The sequence below is a fragment of the Drosophila kikkawai genome, chromosome 2L (assembly GCF_030179895.1).
Source record: "Drosophila kikkawai strain 14028-0561.14 chromosome 2L, DkikHiC1v2, whole genome shotgun sequence".
Lineage (NCBI taxonomy): Eukaryota > Metazoa > Arthropoda > Insecta > Diptera > Drosophilidae > Drosophila > Drosophila kikkawai.
This window is the reverse complement of record NC_091728.1, coordinates 18622268-18642531: the sequence shown is the minus strand read 5'-3', so window position 1 is coordinate 18642531 and position 20264 is coordinate 18622268. Positions and strand designations below refer to the sequence as shown.

The 20264-nt window shown below is 40.3% G+C and overlaps 1 non-coding gene across 1 annotated transcript; it reads left to right on the top strand.

Moving 5' to 3' along the window:
• Positions 1–279: 279 nt before the first annotated feature.
• On the top strand, positions 280–370 carry TRNAY-GUA (transfer RNA tyrosine (anticodon GUA)). Its single transcript is given in 2 exon segments — positions 280–316; positions 335–370. It is a non-coding gene; the product is annotated as a tRNA-Tyr (tRNA).
• The last annotated feature ends 19894 nt before the right edge of the window (positions 371–20264 follow it).

Genomic DNA, 20264 nt, shown 5'->3' with positions numbered 1-20264 from the left:
TGGCCACGTTAATTGTCGCCCCCGATACGCACAGTCTTTGTTGACACCCGGCGCGCCGTCGTTTCATCTCCCCGAAACGAGAAATCCAAAACAATCGCCACTCACATTCGATATTCATTGCTGCTGGCTCTGCATAAAGCCAAGCTCATTCCACCGCCTCAGCGAGCTCCCCTTCACCGCGACGCGACGCACTGCAGCCACTTAAATTTGGCTTTTGCTGATAAGTTGTCTTTCATTCGGTTTGTTTATGAACTCGTTTCGCGGCGAGCCATATATAGACCTTCGATAGCTCAGTTGGTAGAGCGGTGGACTGTAGCTGGATATTTAAGTAGACATCCATAGGTCGCTGGTTCAAATCCGGCTCGAAGGATCATTTTTTTCACTCATTTTTTTTTTAATTTTTATAAAACATATTACTTTTTAAAACTTTTTAAAATTTAATAAATACGTTAGTTAAACAAATAATAATAATTATAAATAGATATATTGTATGTTTCTCTACGTGTTAGGTTTTAAGTTATTATATTAAAAATATATAAATAAATATTTATAATTTTAATTATTGCATGTAAACCATTTCAAGGGTATCTCTGTTTTTAAAATAAAAATATATAAGCTGCCTTATCTGGTATATATTTAAAATATATAGAAAACAATTCAGAAATGATGGAAGTTAGATAAACAATTTTAGTCATCATTGGTATCACATTGTCTTATCTGTCTTAAGTAACACCTTCCTTTTCTAAGCTCTGCATATATTTTATTGTATAAGTAGATCTATATAAATGATTATTTTACCTTTATCCTAATTTAAATTATATCTTGAGTAGCAGGTTATTTTGTTGTATTTCAACCTTAAGAAAAAACAAGAAAGAAAGCTAACTTTGGCCAGCCAAAGTTTGTATACCCTTGCAGGTAATAATTAAAATATATCATAACTAAGCCAAAAATGCATTAATTTCGATTCGGAAAGCGGTTTTGTGTTACTTTTTATAAGCCTAAAAAAATTGCATACCAAATTTAAAATTTTAAGAAATCAAAATTTTTGGCCACTTTTGCTAATTTTAATGATGTAACCCCTTATAACATTTCGCAAAAATGGCCAAAAAATCGATTTCTTCCTGACATATCTAGAAAGATTCCCCTGTTGATGTTGATCAAGAATATATATGGTTTATGGGGTCGGAAATGATTCCTTGACTTAGAAAAATATTATTTTGTATTATAAAATCTGATTTTTTATATTAAAAAACTTCTTGATTTTTTTTTAAATTAAAAATATCATAACTCGGTCAAAAGAGCATTAATTTTAAATCGGAAAACTGTTCTGTGCAAGATTTTCTACAGTTAATAAATCTGCATACTTCATTTACAAAATTTTGAAAATTCAATTTCTTATCAAAATCAAACATTTTAATGATGTACCCCCTTATCAAATTTTTGCAAAAATGGCCAAAAAATCGATTTCTTCCTGACATATCTAGAAAGATTCCCCTGTTGATGCTGATCAAGAATATATATATTTTATAGGGTCGGAAAGGTCTCCTTCACTGCGTTGCAAACTTCTGACTGAAATTATAATACCCTGCAAGGGTATAAAAATGTTATACCCCCAAGAGACACAGTCAACAGGCAAGAAAGAAGAGTTAAAAAGACCTAAAAAGGCCCCTCTGATAAATCTGTAGCAGATCATAAAAGAGAAAACAAATTGTAACAGAAATTACAGCCTTCAATTTGCATTTGTCCTATCACAAAAGAGGAGGCAGCAAAGCCAGAAGAGCCGGAATAATAACAACTGGCAGCCAAAAAGGCAACAAAGGCCTCTGGCTCGGCATCGGCATAAAAGTCCAGACTTTTTGACTCACAGCCGCTGAATCGAATTGCTGCAGACGTCCTGCCGCTTTGGCTGCCGTTTCTCTCCGGCTCCTGCTCCTGCTTCTGCTCCGGCTCCTCCTCCCGAAACAGATGCTATCAATACATCATTTGCCTTTGTGCGGCTGTCACAAATTCATTCACCTGTTCTCGGGCCACGACTTCATCATCAGAAGCCGGAGCAGCGGCAGCTCGGCCTGGCCAGACAATTATACTGCGTTGATCTCCAATTAGGCTGTCGAAACTCCATTTACACGGCCAACGGGCGTCCCATAAAATACTCACTCGCAGCAAGACTGCGCCTTTCATATCGTTATATCGGGGGAAATATGAAGGCAGAAAGGCAGAAAACAGCCACAGATTCAGGTCTCGTTAAGGTGCAAGTCATCATCATCGCATCTCCTCCTCGGGAACCATCATCATCCTCCTCATCGGCAAGTTAAGTAAATACAAATATGAATGAATTGCTCACTGGCTCCTTGGGTAGATCTGGATCTGCATCTGGATCTTGGCAGATCATCATCCGGCATTGTCTCAGCCGTCATCCTCCCCGAACCCAGATCTGCGTTCCCCCTCCCCTGCTACTTCCACTTCCAAGTCGAGTGTTCAGGCGTACAACTCAAGAGTGTTTGCCCTTTCAGCGATCTCGATCTCGATCTCGAGCCCGATCTGTTGGCCATATAACAGTTGCACTTTTGCCTGGCTGAAGTTCGAAATTCGTGTAATTTCTTAATGGCTCCGATCCGGGCAAGAGTGCATGATGTATGGCTCTCTTTGCCGCGAAGCCTTATATAGGTCTGGTGTGCTCGACCTTAATTAGTTCAACACTCGTTAGATATTCCACAAGCCACAGGCATCCGCCGGTGCCCATTTGCATGCCGCCGATCATGTCGATGGCATGCCGTCGAAGAACATAATACTCACGTTGGGGAACAGCTTTTTCCTCATTACTGAAATTCCATTAGATCGGAAGAAGCGGAGATGCCTGAGCGTAATGAGAACTTAACATACACTAACAATTATCTTGACATTATTAGCCCAGAGTTTTAAGCAATTAAATATGGCTTTACCAATTACATCTATTTTTATGCCATAGCATGTCCATCTGTAGTATCTTTTTTTAAATGAAATTGCAGGAATAATTTCTGTAAGCTTATAAGTTCATTGGTTAACTAACAAAGTAAAAAAAGGAAATGGAAAGATAAAACGTAACTTTTTTTTAGCACAATAAGGATCTTGCTCCTTACCATTTCCAGTCATAGTTTTCTTTAGCTTTTATTACCATTAAACACTGTAATCAGCATCCTTCACCTACTTCTTTAAACTTCTCCTTGGCTATGGCTACCCTGCCATGAGGCAGTTAATACCATGAATAAGGCAAAAGTCTTGGTATTTTAATAACCACACACACACTCGGGTGTTAAAATGGGGCGCCACAGCCATGGAAAGCCCAGCCAGCCGCTGTGGTTGCGGTGGACGCAGCGCGTCGCTTTGTCTGCAGCTTCAGTTGCCGCAAAATAAAAAAATAAATACAGAATAAATATATATACAAAAAAAAAAAGGAACGGGCGACCAAGAATACTTTCCAGCTTTCCCCGGCAGACCGAGAGAAGAACGTAGAGGCCGGGAGCAAGAAATTTTATTAAAGCGTAACTAAATGCCACGGATTAATGTCTAACAGGCGGTGGCACCCAACAGGTGCTGCGCATAAATGCCAGTTTAGTGGCCGGTCTGACAGCAGGACACGCTGGGTGGAAGTGGACCCCACATGCGCCATTAGCATATAAGCCCCAGTCAACTAATGAAGGCAACTGCAAGGCTGCCACTGCCACTGCCGCTGGGGCAAGTTCGCTGCCTAAGTCATTCGTTAGGAGCAGACAAGTTCGCCGCCTAAGACTCGCGCTAGGAGGATCTGGCTTGAGCCGGACAGTGCGAGGAAAGTGAGGCGGCTCCGGTGGCATATTCGAGTGTAATCAAAACAAAAACAAAACAATTAATCAGCAGAAATCTGGAAATGGCAATGACTGCCTGTGAATCGAATATATTTGTATTTAATATCCAATTAGCATTTCCGAACGTGTGCCCTGCTATTCAAATGAGGCGAGAAGTTAATTGAATGTGAATTCATTGCAGCATGCTCGAGCCGTGTGAACTCAGCTGGAGTTTGTCTCCTACTCTGCTCCGGTGCTTGGAAATTTGTTTGTTACTCGACTTGATAACTCGCGGCACTCGCTGTGACATTTATGGGCTTGTTTCACAAGCCCTAATGACTCAACCGAACTGGACCATTAAATACCAATTTTATTTCCTGCTCCAGCCCCGTTGACCGTCATTAGAATCCAGTTGAAAGTTATCTTTACAGTTATGCATAAATTGAATCTTAATATTCCCTTTATGTGCAAAATACCCAATAAAACGGTGGCCATACATTAAAGCTGTAACGCTAGACTTCTGCAAATACAGAGACTACAGCACTGTTTATTATTTTCATAATTAATTGGTATATTTTATGGCTGGAATATTAATAAATGCAAACAAGTTTGAAAATAATGCACTGTAAATGAGATGCAATTAATTTTAATAGGATACTCATTTTATAAATAAAATGTTAACAATAGTGCTACAAATCAGAATTATTATTTCTATATTATATGCTACAGAAAATACAATAAAAAGGTCTTGAAAGTTTAAGATTTCCTGTATTGATATCATCTTATTATTAAAGTAAATTCCATTTTTCATTTGCCTGTAATTGTTTATGAGGAATGTCTAAAATATCAACAATATTTGCAGATACTTAACTACTTGTATTGTTTATCGTTTCATCATCCCCATACTTCAAACCAATTGCCCTGTAATCCCATAGTCAGGCCATTACAAGTTCTCCCTTCGAGTTCTCCGTCACTAATTGCATTAAATAAACAAAATAGTTGCTTATATGCGTAATTATGAATCGCATCAGCCTGGGCAATTTTCCAGCTCCAGCTCCCCCATCCAGTCCATCGGTTCAAGCAATTAATAAACTAAAGACTGCATTTGAATTTTCAATTTGACACTAGCTCCCCGCGTCCCAGCGGCCGTTGAGTGTTAGTTTGATTTATCATTTGCTAATTGAAAAATTATACTGTTTTGTATTTGTCAGGCAGTTAGTTAAAATGTTGTCATGCGGGGGACGCGGGCAACTGACACTGCCAATTTACTGAATGATCCAAACCGACTCGGAATCAAGCTTGCTGCCCAGGCGCAGGTTGTAAATGATACGACTGAGGAATTTTTCCTCGGAATTTTGATTGAGTTGAATAAGCAATCGAATGTCTGATTTTCGTATTTAATATGTAAATGAATTGTATAAGTGCCGGGCTAAAAATAGCCAATCGTCAAATAGGGGCGCTGCAATTCCGAGGCAATCGAAAGACTTGGCGAACGAACTTGATCCCGAACACTCAGCCAACGCAGCTCATTGTTATCCTTTGGCGGCGGGGTGGCTGCAGCGGGGAGGAATGCGAAAATTTATAAGCTACCCGGCGAATTAATGCACATAAATAAACAAAATGTGACGTTGAGCGAAAGACAAGCACTTGAAGTATTTTAATTGTCTAAATGCCAGCGCTGATGATCAGCTCCCAAAGCCGACAACAACAAACCAACCCAAAAGCAACCAGCAACAATTGCTCGACTCTTTGAAGCTACACTGGGCAACAGGAATGGGTTTTTAGGAGGTAAACTGAATTTAATCATTCATACGAATTAAAAAGAATTTTTTCGTATATCTTAAGCAGTTCAACATTGCATTTACTGACTTGCTTTGTGAATTTTGCTTACAAAGAATATGAATGTTAATTTAATTAAATTTAATGAATACAAAGAGGTTCCTCTGAATAGTTCTTTAATTTATAAAATTATTTGAAATACTTTTGGTAACTCCGAATGAATTATCCTTTTGATGAGTGTACTCGAAACTCGCCTCCCAGATGAGACTTGGGAAACTGTGGTAGCTGTGTGGCAGGCAGGAGCCTTTTGGCCGCTTGCGCCTACGACAATTTATGTGTTGGCTTGAAATTTCTCACAGAAAACAAAGGAAATTCCAGTTGGTCCGCAGGAATGTTTCGGCGAGTGAGTGGCGAGCGGAGCTGCGATTGGGCCGCCGCCGCCGCTGACATTTTGCATTTCGTGCAACGCATTCCTCGGGGCGCTGCCGGGCGCATGCGTACCACACACCAAGGAGGACACACCGAGATCCATGGAACCCATCCACCATGAATCCATGGTTCCACAAGGCCTGGACCATCGTTCGTTGCCGGCATTGACACTGATGAGTGCGGCGCAGCAGCCTCGAATGTCGTTGCCAGAGGCAAGAGACCAAGTCCGAGTCAGAGCAAGAGCAAGAGCATCGCATCTGGCCGCCAAGGTGGTCACCCCAAATGCAACACGCAACAACAACTGCGGCGTGATTGTTATGGCTCTGGTTGCCTGGCTCGGTCTCTGTCTCCATCTCTGTCGCTGGCTCTCCCTGCCTTGTTTCCCCACAGTTGCATTGTAAATTCGTAAAACAATAAAGAAATAAATTACTTTCGGCCCCAAGTCCAAGCCAAGTCCAAGCTCAAGAACTCTTGTAGCAGACTCTGGCTCAGACAGGCGCACAAAGAACACGACGAAGCGTTGAAATCGTCGTGGCTTTTGTCCGAACAGGAACTGTTCAGCTCAGCTCAGTTCAGTTCAGTTCAGTTCAGCTAAACAAACAAACAAACATAACATATTGAGGGAAAATGGCCGTTCCCTCGAATCCAGCCAGCCAGTGTGGCCCCGGACTCGGACTGGGCCTCTGTTCTCCATCCTCCCACAATTCCCTCGGCGGAGCAAACATAATGTCTGACATGAACTTTGCGCGCTGCTGAAATTGCAATTTTAATGCAATTCGTGAGCCAGCCAATCGTTCAAGTCCAAGTACAATTGGACCACCCCGGTGCAGACCGATGCAACTTGTATTTGGACTTGGACTTCAGCTGGGAAGGGGACTGCGATTGTGGAATGGCGATGAAGACGGCCTGGGGATGGGGATATGGGCAGGTCAAGTTCTCCAACAAGCGAGGGAGGAAGGGAACACCCAGCACCCGCACCGAGCGAACCAAAATGATGATGAGGCTATGCCACACGAACATATGCCGTCTATTCGCGAGGGTCGATTGAGTTTTAGTGGGTAAGAAATCTTAAAGTTACTTCTAAAATTAGAATTAGTATTAGTAGTGTGTTTGTAATATCTAACGGATGTGTGATATTTCTTAAAATTAAATTATTCAATTCCCCATAATATAAAAGCCACCCTCGAACTTATGAGCTTCCGCCCCGCGGGCATAACGAAACACAAAGCATTTGGCGTTGCCAAGAAGTCTGCCATGACAAAAGCTCCAGTCTCCAAACTGGGCTCCATCTCGAGTGGATATGGCTGTAGATGTGGATTGCTGCGGAGTGATCGGCAGAGATCTGGGAGACGGGATCTGGAAACTGAAAACAACTGAATACTGAACACTGAACGCTGAAAACAGCGACTGAGCGGGGTGTCATGAAATGCCAAAATGTCTAGCTGCGAACAACCGAAAAGTAAAAGATTCAACATCAGCACACACACATTGATTTCAATAATCAACGGCGGACCCGTTGTTTCTGGTTGTTGATTTTCGGCTTTTGATTTTATGTGTTGCTGCCCCGAGGGCTTAATCTAGATATATGCACACAAAGAAACATGGGGGAAAAAAGCGAAGAAAATCATCGACAATCAGCCCCGAAAAGTGCTTCAAAAAACGAAATAAAGGTAAGTCGAGGTTTCCCCTCCTTTGTTGTTTCTCATAATTTTTTTATTTTTTTATTTTGAAGGGGCCCGAATGCCACGCCCCCCTCCAGCCCCGCCAACAAGCGATCAACGACGAACAACTGCTCAATACATTTTGCGTCTTTAATGGAATTCTTATCGTGCAGCAAATTATTGTTATTAATTATTTTCAATTCAATGGAGCAGGTAAGGCAGCCACATCAATTGCTCAGCTCGGCTCGGTCGACGCTCAAGGGTTGGGAGCGACACGCTGTCTGTGACTGTAACTGCCCGAGACTCTCGGGCGAAATATAAATATGAAAAATTTCATTAAAAATTTATTAGTATTTAGCCCCGGCTGGTGTTTGCGCTCGTGTGGAATTGAGTGGATTCAAGTGGAGTGGCGAGGCACACCTTGTGGTGCAAATTAGAAATCGCGCTGATTGCGGATTAGCCTCCAGTTAAATGATGTTTGACTGATGTGGATGGGGATGCCGTTGGAGCTGGGAGTTGAATCTGGGCACCACGGAAACCGATAGAGGTGCGTCTCGGGCTCATATTTCAACGGCATTTACAATTTAATAAATTTTATAATTGATGGGGTGGGAATACAAAATATATACGCGGGTGGATAGATAACAAATTGGTATTGAATATGTATTTAAACATTTATGTTTATTTTCTACATTTTATTATTTAGGAGAGTTAAATTCTTAAGACGCAAATTCTTATAATAATGCTAATGAAAGACCAAGATGATCTATTCTTTTAAAATGTAGCATATTTAGGTAATAAAAATTAGCAAATGTTGCCTAGAAATATAGTGGAAAATAAATAATAATTCAAGAAGCAAACATATTTTTTTATTTACCATACTTTCACAAGTTTTTTTTCCTCTAATCCCGCAGGCTTAACTGTCTCGTTTAGTACTTTTTGCCAGCACCGCCATATGTAAATGAAAACAATGTTCACTATTCATTGGCCATCATCGTTGGCGGCATCAAAGCCTTTGGCTGTATTTAGTATTACTTTTTTTTTTGCACCCCGTGGAGCGCCAAAAAGTAGCCAAGCGTGTGTCGATCGCTGATCTTTCGGCTTACAAATTAGAAAAACCAACAGCAGCCGCTCACAGGATGAAGATGAAGCTCTCACAGCGGGCCGATCATGATGATCGTTCATCATTACCATTTATCATGTTCAATATTCAATGCGTTTTGCGTGCACAGCAAACAACAAATAAAAATGTCTGTTTGCTGGCCTTATGACAGGCAGAAATGCCATAAATGTGTTATACGAGCGAATGAGCAGCGAACATTCAACATTATTTTAATGATTTGTAATGGTTGTCAGAATTTTGGAGGCTGTGCTTTATGGGAGTGTTTTCGCTGTTGAACTTTAAACGATCATATATAGTGATGGGAATTCCTCGGCATGTGGATAAAATACAGAAATTGTTTGAAAAAAGGGTAACAGTTTTTTATACCCCTTAAATGGTAATGAAAAGTATTGCTTAAAGCTAGCTGTTGATTCCTAAGTGGTTTTAAAAAATATATTTATTTACAGACAATTAAGTCCTGAATATATAAATACCCAATGACAATTTTTAAAAGCTTCAAATGCCAAAATAAAACAAGACGTCATTTTTCAAGTTTAATTTATATTTTCTTAAAATGCTGTTGAATGTCTTCCTTTTGTTTCTAAAATGAAGCCATTCATTTTATTGCCAAATTTTGCGGTCAAACCAATTACCAACTTCCTTTTCAGCACCCACTCAATTAATTTGTTGCTATTTTTCGGAGACTCTGTGTGGTCGCAGTCATATCCCGACCGCAAATTACTAATCAGCCCGTTCCGACTCCGACTCACACGAAGAGTCTCAGCCCGAAATTTATGCGGCTGATTAGCGCGGCTCAAACATTTTTTAGCAGCCAAACAAATTAGCCCCACTTAAGGCCGGCGATTGGGTATTATTCGGCCAACAGCGGAGGCTTCCCAAAAAGCGAAACTTGGCCAACACCCGAAGTGTCTATGCGGACACCTCGACTACATCCTATGCCCAGCTCCGATCCGCAGTCGAAACAGAGATATAAAATAAAAACAAGAATCATATAAAAAATCGTTAATAAATTTCACAGACGGACAGAGGTACGGACTGAGACTCGGACTGGATCTGGGAGATACATATTAGGTGGATGGGGATCCGATCCGATCCGAATCCCGATCGGGATCGGGACGGGCAGCAGCTGCAGAGTGGAGTGGAGTGGGTAGAGCTACCCTTTTATGCGGCCAGCTTTGGGCCCGAGGCCAGATAATCTAAAGTAAAACCCGTGGAGCATAAATAAAAAAGAAATTACTTAATTTCTTAATAATGTTGAGGCTGCCTGGCTGTTGTTGCCAATGGCTTGTTTCGACAACTTTTTTATAATCCTTTTAGGGGCTCTCCCAAAGCGGCAGGCAGCTGCACTGTGAGAAATGTCTGTGCGGGCCCCGCTTTTTCGGTTTCTGTTTCGGTTTCGGTTTCTGTTTATTTTTTGTATATTTTACTGCTTTTGTTTTACATTCTGTTGAAATGAAATCTTTATTTCCTTTCGTGACTATAATTAATAATTTTCGGTTCGGAGAGGGAGAAGCAGCATCTGACCACCGATCACACCACACACGCAGATCATCATTATCTCCGCGATGATGATCGAGTCGAGGCCAGAGCCAGCCTCTCTATCTCTCTCTCTGTAGCTCGGCCTGTGTGGCAAGCAGAAATTGTTTTATGTCTGAAAATTGTTGGTTTGCCACAGCCCTTGATTTTGTTTCTGCCTTTAATGGTTCCCTGGCGGCCAGCCTGTCTCCTGCGGTTTGACTTTGTGTCTTCTTCCTTAGCTTTTTGGGTGGTTCCCCATATGCCATCTGTGTGTGTATTTGTATTGCCGTACTGCGTAGTAAATCATTTGCTAATTAGCAGCTAGGACCCGAGAAGCAGAGGCTCCAGGAGAGCGTGTGTAGGCAGCGTTAATTTGAATATAATTGTGAAGAATCAAAGTCTGTGGTTTGACCGGAGGATATTCAGGTCAACTAAGTTCCTAGATATGGGATGCAATTTTAAGTATATAAATTAATACTAAATGTATTAAACAATACAAATTCCACACCTATCATTTCTCGTACAATTTAAATAATCTTTAAATTTCTATGTTAATTCCCAGTGATGAAAATTAATTGATCGCTTAATTCTTGTGTTCCAGCATTCAACGAAATTCCTTCATAAATCCATACGAGCTCAAATCGCTTGGGAATTCCCAAATGCAAAACTCCCAAATCACTCTCCCAGCGCTGGCAAGTTCGCTGTCCAAGTCTTTTGTTGCTGCCACCAAGCTTCACTTTCAACGGCCAAGCCAGATCGGCATTCCTTTCGATTTGTGGCTGTTGTGGCTGCTCAGCCGAGAATTAATGTCTTGCGATAGCAAATTTAATTTATTGCGATAATTTTTCATTTTTATTTTTGTCAACAGCCAGAAGGGGAACAGCCAAAGAGGCAAAAAGCGAACACCGGAGCTGAAATTTGAGAGGGGTCCCGCCAGAAATAATACTACCTGTGTGTGTGTGCTGGCTTATGCGAGAGTCGCAGTGACCTGCGATAAGCGGTACTAATAATGGCTAATAAGGCCATTATAAGGGTATAAATTGTTTTGTTAGCACTCTCAATAAATTCTGAACAAAACTGTGTGTGTTTCACCCCACCAGCTGGCAGCGGAAGGGAATTGGATCTCCTTAATTTATGTTAATGGAGACTCAGCTACAAATTGCAATGTCTCTGTTTGCCCTTTGTCTTCCTTCGACTCCACGCCACGCCACTCTCTGCAGCTTGGATTTTATTATTTGCATATCATTGCCGCCAGATTTTTAATAAATTTCCATGTTCGCTGCCTCTCTTGCTTTTCCACTTGCTGCGCCCGCCGTGTGGTTGTTGTGATTGTTTTTAGTGGCTTTAGCGTTTATCGCGGCATCTGTCCCCCCGATGTCCCAGAGTTGCCAACATTTTGTCGGCACTTTTGGTCTTTGTTCTGCGCTGTTGGGCTGCTGCATTTTTGCCTGATTTTTTCTTCTTATTTTGTATTTAATCGATTGTTCATTGTTTTGTTCCGCGATGGCGATGGCGATGGTGGTGGTGCTGCTGCTGGGGGTCTTAATGTGGCAGCCGCATTTATTATTTCGACATTCTTAACGAACCCAAAATTTATGAGTTAATACAAAAATAAGCATAGGGATGCGACCAAGTCTCAATTTGTAACCGGTCTCCCCGCCGAGAGATCATCCCCAGCTGGTGAAATTTCGCTTCATAAATTACTCACTTAATTGCCAATTTGCACTTAATTTTTCGTTCTCCTCCGTCGCTGTCGCCGCTGCAGTTAATTAAGCCGCTTCAGCCGCATTGCGCATACGCAGCGTGTGCCGGCGAAACTGCACGAGGCGAGAGAGGCGAACAGGCATTTCGCTCCGCTCTTCTGACCTTGTCCCAAGTCTCTCACATCGATACGGTTATTATTTATGCTTAAATCGCGACGAGCGTAAGATGCGTGACCCCAAGTGGTAAATGGGGGCTCGAGGGCCAGGAGGAAGTGGTTAAAAGTTAGCGGAATTACTTTACTTAAATTCCATTGCTGATGCAAGATGATTACCTACTTTTTTGTTTAAACTACAAACATAAATGTGCTGGGTTCTGTAAATAATTCTGGAACCATAACACACCGAACCCGAATGTATAGCAAATTCAATTTAAATTTAATTGCTAGAAATGCCCTACGCATATCGTATTAAATGTTTCTGGCTTTAACTGGAGACGTGTTGTCTGGCAGCCAAAAGTCTACGCCAAAACTAGGCAAACCCAAGCCGATCGGCGAGACCAGCATCAACAAATAGATAGTTGAGAAGCGGTTGCGAGGGGCAACGGGGGGACGGAACTCTTTTCTTTGCCTGAAACTGAAACCTGTATTGTGGTTTTTGACAAATGCTCAACATGCGACAGCTGTTTACCCAATAAATCCATTAGCTGTACAAACAGCAACAACAAAGACAATAAATTTAGCAATTGACAAACAAAAGCGCTGCCTGGGTGTGACCAATAATCGATAATTGTAGGCTAATTTATCATTAATAAATATAAGAACGCTGGCTGAACGAAAGCTAACCTGCAATAAAATTATAAATATATTTATTTAATTTCATTCATATTAAAAAATTATGTTAAAAAATCTCTAATAAATAGTACATTCGTTTCTTTTGACACTGCTAACCAGATGTGACTGCTAAGCCTCATGAATTTCTCAGCAAATTTTAAAAGCAAATGTGTCTTTGAAACAGCTTTTGAATTTTTAAACCAATTTTATAAACAGATGTGACTTAAAAGGCTTTTGAATGTTTTACCTAATTTTATAGGCTGGCCATATCTGCCATATCAAAGGCAGATAATTTTATAACCGTCTTATTAAGAATATAAAATCACAAATAAAACTATTTCCTAAGCTAGGTTCCCCGCTTGAGTTGGTGCATCCAAGCTGTGTAATTAGCAAATGCAAGGCATAAACCTGGAAAATAGTAGTTGCTATTGCCGCTTATCTACACATCATGGCTCTGGCTGGCGGCAGGCGTAGACATCACAGCGCCAGCGGTGAGCCGATGTGCCGATGCAGTGACGTTGGCAACAGCGCAAAACAAAAGACTCAGGCAACAAACTTGAAACCGCTGTGGCACATTTCTTTGCTTATCAAGTCGCGAGTGTCTCTGTGTGTGTGTGCTTGTGTAGCGAAGCGTAGCTGTATCTTATCTGGCCAATCAATCTTTGTTGTTTGTTTTAAACACGTTTCATAAAAATTAATTTTTTTATTTATTGAGCAAAGGCATTTGATGGCGTGCTGTGAATGATCCACTGCGAGAGATACGTCCGACAGTCGTGTGCTACACAAAACCCACCACCGGAGAAATAGAGAGAGGAGAGGAGAAACACCTGCTGGGCAACCCTGCCTCTGTACCGGCTCGAACCCGGCCCTCGCTGGTTGTTGTTGCGTTATTATCATATGATATCATCACCCGAAATTCCTCGCTCGCAAATAAATCCTACATCTAAATAAATTTCAAATTCTTGGCTCAACGCACACACGTATCTCCCGCTGCTTTGTTTGCATAGCATCGGCAGCGCTGCTCAACATCATAAAATATTAATTAATTAGTCAAGGAAAGAAAAAAGGTCTGTCTCTCGGTTAGAAAGCGTGCTCCACTCCGTGTGTGCGATAGAGGCGGCTAGAGGCTAGCTTTGGTAGTAAAACTCCCGAGATAAGCTTAATCATTAATTTCTTTTGTATTTGCTCAGCCCCAAAACACAAACTCAAGCTCAGCACACAAACTGAAACAAGTTCAAGTTTATGGCCCGCTATCTGTCCTCGCTCATTCCCACTCTGATGCTCCAATCGCTGCTGCGGCTGCTACACTTGCTCTTGAAGAAGTTGTTAAAGTTCTGTTTATTGACTCGAAAACGATGAGAAAATCAGCCAAATATTGTTCGTCTCTGCGCGCTGAGCTGATTTGGTCGATAAGCAATTTTATTTTTATGCCATGATTAAATGATTCTTTATGTGCTTCAACGAGAGGAGTTGAGAACTTGAAACTTGTTTTCGAAATAGTATTAACCCATTAACGGTTTTTTTCAGGGGCCATAAAGCTCAAGAATTTTTTCATTATGGAGGGAGTAATTGCTGTTTAAACATTGATATGGGAACTATTTATTTATATTTTTAATTGTTAATGAAGACAATTTGTATATATGTATTAAGTTTTTCCAATACAAAATACAATATACAACAAATGGTAGGCAGGTAGGTAGGGTTAACGTCGGTAAGATCTCACAGGGCGTATGCGCAATACGGAAATGCCAGTACACTTAAAGGCTTTTAACATCAGCCTACGTCCCTATGCACCACTGAAGTTTAAGTGCAAAGAAAAAGAGTCGTAAAAAAGAGCAAAAAGTTATAATAAAAAAAATGTACTTATTTAATATACTAGTATAGTTGGCCATTGCCCAGGTGCCGCGAGCTGTGGGAGCTAGCAGAAAAAGGCAACCACTAAATCAATCTGCAACAATTAATGCTAATGCTTCATAAAATGTAAAATATATTGCCTATCGATCTGTTGGCCGCTCGCTTATTGTTCCTATTTGTATCTCGCACTGCTGTATAGCGATTAATGGCGCGCACGTTTTTGTAATATGTCACATCAAACTATGCGCAGCCCGTTGCATTGGCAATTAGTTAACCACTACTTAAACGGCAGCAACAACAAGTGGGAACAACAAACGGCAATGCAACCGCAAATTAAATTGCTAACAAATTACAAAACAATTTAGAAGGCATTCCGAAAATGGCAGCCCACGATCCGAGACCGTTGGATGCGCCAAGCATTTTAACTAAACAATTTAAATCAAGGGTGACGAGTAGCATACACTCTACAAGCGAATTAGAAATGAAAAATATATAATAAAAACAAATAAGGATAGAATATAATAAATTATACAATAAAAAAATAACATAATCCATTTTAGTAAAAGAAAACACTTGCAATCTTTAAATATCTATTAAAATAAGAGTAATAAAAGTATATCTTTAAAAATCAAAAATAAGAAAATAAACATGTCAAAAACATATAAATAATAAGCTCCAAGCTTAAAAACGCATGCCCTAAGTAAGTTTTTAGCTTGCCTGAACTTCAGGCAAAACTATTTGCGGCATTTGTCGACAAGATTTCCATTTTGTAAGAAAATATTTCATTTGACAGCCGCAATTTAAATGGCCAACAACATGTGCATTAAGACAGCTGGAATTTTCAAATATTTTTTGATGGCTTCACCAAAATTGGCCTCCAAATACTTACAAAAAAAAAAACCAACGTTATTTTATTCTCAAACAGTTCTAACAAGCTCCCCTCGCCGTCTTTCTTGGTCACGTTGGTGGTCCGTCGGGCAATTGCCGGCTCACGTTTTCCAACTCATGGTGGCGGCTTTTCGGTGTACGAAAATCACTTGAGCCGCCGTTGGGGCAGCTGCTGCGTGGAAATATTTTAAATAGTTTTCTAATAGCTGCGGCGAATAAAAATGCTGCCCTCTATGGCCGGCAATTGGGTTTCTAGTAAAAAAAAAAAAAGTAAATCTCATAACCATAAGGATTTAAGTAGCCATCACACCATGCCAAAAGCGGTTGACTTGAGATGATAGTTCTAGGAAATTATAGTGATTAGCATGAGGGAAATGGCTATAACTGCCTAGAAGACTTACTGCAGGGCAGACTTTGCTGTACAAATGTAAATAATTTGATTTAATTCATGTGAGATAAATGAGGATTTATTAGTTTTTGCAAAACCAAATAAATCAAAGTAGAAGACTAAATAAAATGTGTGCAAACCTATAACTGAATTGACCAAAAAGGAAACCAATAAACTCATGTTTCTATCCCTTCCTCAAATTCCCAAAGCACAACGATTTATTTTTGGATCGCTTCCAATTCGCTTTTCAAGGCCAACGAATTCTTTGATCGCGCGCCGATTCCTCTGCGATGCGTAAACAAGCGTCTCCAATTGCCCCATAAAAACACAATTGCAGACAATTTGTCGCCAAAACCGAAAAAGCCAAGAGCTCAACAAGTTTTCGATGTGCGTTTCAGCGGAGGGCGACGAGTATCGATTACAATTGCACTCGAATGTTTACACTCTCCGATTCGGGAAACTTTCGAGCCGCGAGGCCCCACAAAGTCTAGCATAATAAAGGCCAAAAAACAACAAACAGAAGAGATGGCTAAATACGGTTGGTTGGACGATCGAAAGGGGTGCCGGAGCTGTCTTAATAATTCTTTTTATTATTAATAAATAAGGCTTAGTGGGGCCGCGTGTTGTTGTTACTGTTCTGACTGCCGCTGCCACTCGGTCTGCTTATACTTTATTTTATGGCTGCTTAAATAAACAAAAGGCGTGTGGCTTTGGCTTTGGCCAAGGCTTCGCATTCGCCATCGACTGCGACTTTGAAAAGCGTTTAAGCGGCTTTGAGCCCGAAGATCTGTCAGAGATCTCAGATCTTTCGTCTTTTCGGCTGCTGTCATCGCTGAAAAATTTCGCCAGCCCCTGTCGTTGTTGTTTGTGTTTCACATTATTATTATTATTATTATTATTATTATCCGTTCGTCGATGTTTTGTATTATTTTTTAAGGTGCTGCTGGGTGTGACAAATTAACGTCGTGGTGCCCGACCAGCTACAAAAATCCTCAACAAAAACCGCGCGACGTCAAAACGACGTGCAAAACTTGTGGAGCCAAATTGTCTGGTTGGTTGTTTGTTTAAGCTGATTTGTTGTTGATTCCGCTGTTGTTGCGGCCTGCGAGTGTGTGCGGATGTTGTGAGTGTGTGTACATATGGTTAGAAAGTTAGAGCTTAACATTATTTATTCGGTCATATTTTAAGTGGAATTACTTTGTTCAAGTCTATTTATATATCTAAGGGGTTGGTTCTTTTCTTATTGCAATGAAATGCAATACACAATGGTATTATATTCAATTCTAAAGGCATTTTCTTGAGTGCCGTTGAGTAAGGAACTTGGTTTTCTCTTTTCTAATAAACTTTAAATGAGAAAATAAATTCTAACAAAATAATTAAGCACATGAAGTCTTTTAAAATTGATTTGATTAAATTCTATATTTTTATTATTATATTTTAACTTTTTGTTTAAACTTTTGGGCACTCTCAATACCTTTCAGTTTCTTAGTTTGTGCTAACATGGTTCGATTTTGTGATATGCTAGCTTAATATTGAAATGCCGTCTAAAACAAGTCAAAGTCAAGTTTCTACCAGTCGTCCAAGCCATAAATTACCATCCACTTATGGTTTTTGATTATTTTTTAATGTTCCACGGTTTCGGTAATTTATGGAATTTTTATTTATGAAATGCGCAATTTAGATAAAAATATGCGAGTGGTTTTGGCCACTCCGTCAAAATGGGTCACTAAGCCTGACAGTTATAGGGCAATATACAAGCAGTCTCTCGCTGAGCGAGTTGGCCAGAACAAAAGACTGAGGCAGCGAACGCGCTGTGGGTGCTGAACGTACTCTCGGATCCATTCACAATTAGGCATGCAAATCAACGCTGTCAACGTAATTAAATCGTAATGACCGACAGACCAACCAACTAACGGTCCCAGATGTCATAAACTACATCCAGTCGGTAGGTGGAAGCCGGCGGGGCGGCAACTGGGTTTGTCGCACTAAAAGTAAACAATATCTTAATGGCAAATTAAAGCCGCAAACGCGTTTGCCAGCAGCAGCAGCAGCTTCACCACACCCCCACGATCGGACCTCCTCGGCGACTGTTTATTTTATTGCATTTAACTCTTATTGTATCTCTATTATTTCAGGAAAATAAAAATCCAAGTCTATTTCCACGGTTGCGGTTTTGTGGCTAACACTTTGCTCATGCACTATTATTTATTTGCCAGTTGGGGTGTGTTTCACCCTGCTTCCACGCGTGGGCGGTACCTGGCCACACTTTCGAAGGTGTTGGTGCTTGAAAACCGAGCGCAAGTCCCAAAGAGATTAATGCGGATCAAAAGTGATAGTGGGCAGGCATTGAATGAGCCGAGTAATAAAGGAAGATTTAATGCTGAGTGTATTAATTGGAAAAATATATTCTAAGTATCAAATTAATATTGATAGAGGAAAATGTCTTTTATTTCAGTTGAAAACATATGTTTACGAATGACTATATCGAAATATATAAATTCTATAAGATATTTGACTTATATAATTTATAAATATATTTATTAAAGAATAGGTGTAAATATTTTCAAGTTAATGTCTTATATTTAAAAGTTGAATCTTTACGCTTACTTAAAAAATATCTTTCTTTGGGACTAACCCATTTTATTGCTTTTAAGTATTTATAACAAAAATTATTCTTAACTTCATTAGCTCTATGACATTTATTTCGCTTTATTTATATTTTTGACACAGTTGAACTCAAAGTCAAATTTTTTAAACTCAAAGAACAGGATTAACTCTGGCGACAAGTTGGCTCCTTCACGCGTTCGGCCTGGCTCCGATTGTTGTTGCTTTGGTATTATTCATTAGCGTATTGGCCATGTCAAATTTTTCATGATTAAAAGCAAAATGTGTTGGCATTAAGTGGAGGCTCGCCCGAGGGCAGGGGGAGTACCCGTGAGACCTGACTTCAAACGAAACCTATTACTCATACGCAACGTTGCACCTGCAGCAAGCCACAAAACTTAATTACTAAGCAGGAAATATTAGCGCACATAGTTAAAGCAAATAAAACTAATGAACAAGAAATATTAATTTGGCCAAAATCAGAAACACGCGAGGCAGCAGCAGCCACGAGACGACAACAGCGGCGACTTTCGAGTGCCGCAAGAGCTGGATTTGTTTGGATTTTGTGTCGGAACCAAACCCAGAGCAACACTTTGCCACGAAAAACCTGAACATGCATTTTAATTGCAGTGGCCCAGGCTTTAAGCTCCGCTCGGCGAAGGCAAACAAAATGCTCTGCCACAATTTTTTTAAAATCGCGGGACCAGCGTGAAAAGGAAAGTACTAAGAGTTACTCTAACGAGGAACTTAGACACCCTTTGAAATAAATTTAATAGATTATTTTAAAGTGAATAATAATATCATTAACTAAGGATTCAAGCTGATTTAGAGTCTATATTTAAGAATTTTATGTATTTATTTGTATAAAATATAATAATACCATATAAAAAATACTTTTACCATCTGTAATCTTTTACTTTGGTTATCCTTCGATCTTGCTGTCTAGCTAAGCCGCAGTAACTCAGCTTTGTAGGGTATTTCCCAGAGTGGCTCAAACAATTGTCTGCCGCTTGTCTAGTCGTCATCGTCATCGACTCCGCTCTGGTTGTTGCTGTTGCTGGGGCTTCACTTATTGCACGAAGCTCCGGCGGCAACAACGTTATACTAACGATGCTTGGGCCCAGACTTTAGACTCCAGCCTGCGGCTGCGGCGGCGGCAGCAGCAACAACAAAAGTTGAGCAATCAAATAAAATAGTAAAAAAAAGGCAAAATAGTGAAGCAAAAAAAGGAGAGAAAAAAAAAACATTGTCACGTCAAATTCATGTCATTTAATTAATTTTGTTTACTTGCCGCAACATTAATTTGTTTTTGCTGCTGTTGCAGTGGCGACTTGTTGTCTTTGAAAAAATTTTCCATCGTCGCTGGTGGAAACTGCCGTCGCCGCTTAAATGTACAAACATACAAAGATATTATATATGTACTCGTTGCCAACTTGAATAGCATGCCGAAAAATATTTTCCCACATGACTGCACTTTATGCAAATAAAACAAGACAAGAAATTCGCTTGAAATCAAAGTTCTCGTCGGGCAATTCGCATGGGTTTTCTTGTCTTGTTCAAAGATTTGCCGACAGACTCTTGACGGCCTGTCAAATAAATGTCGCTTTATTCAAATTTCGCATTCGCACTAATTGTCTTCTGGGTCTGGAAAGACAAAAGGAGCTGCTAACGAGCCCGGGCTTGC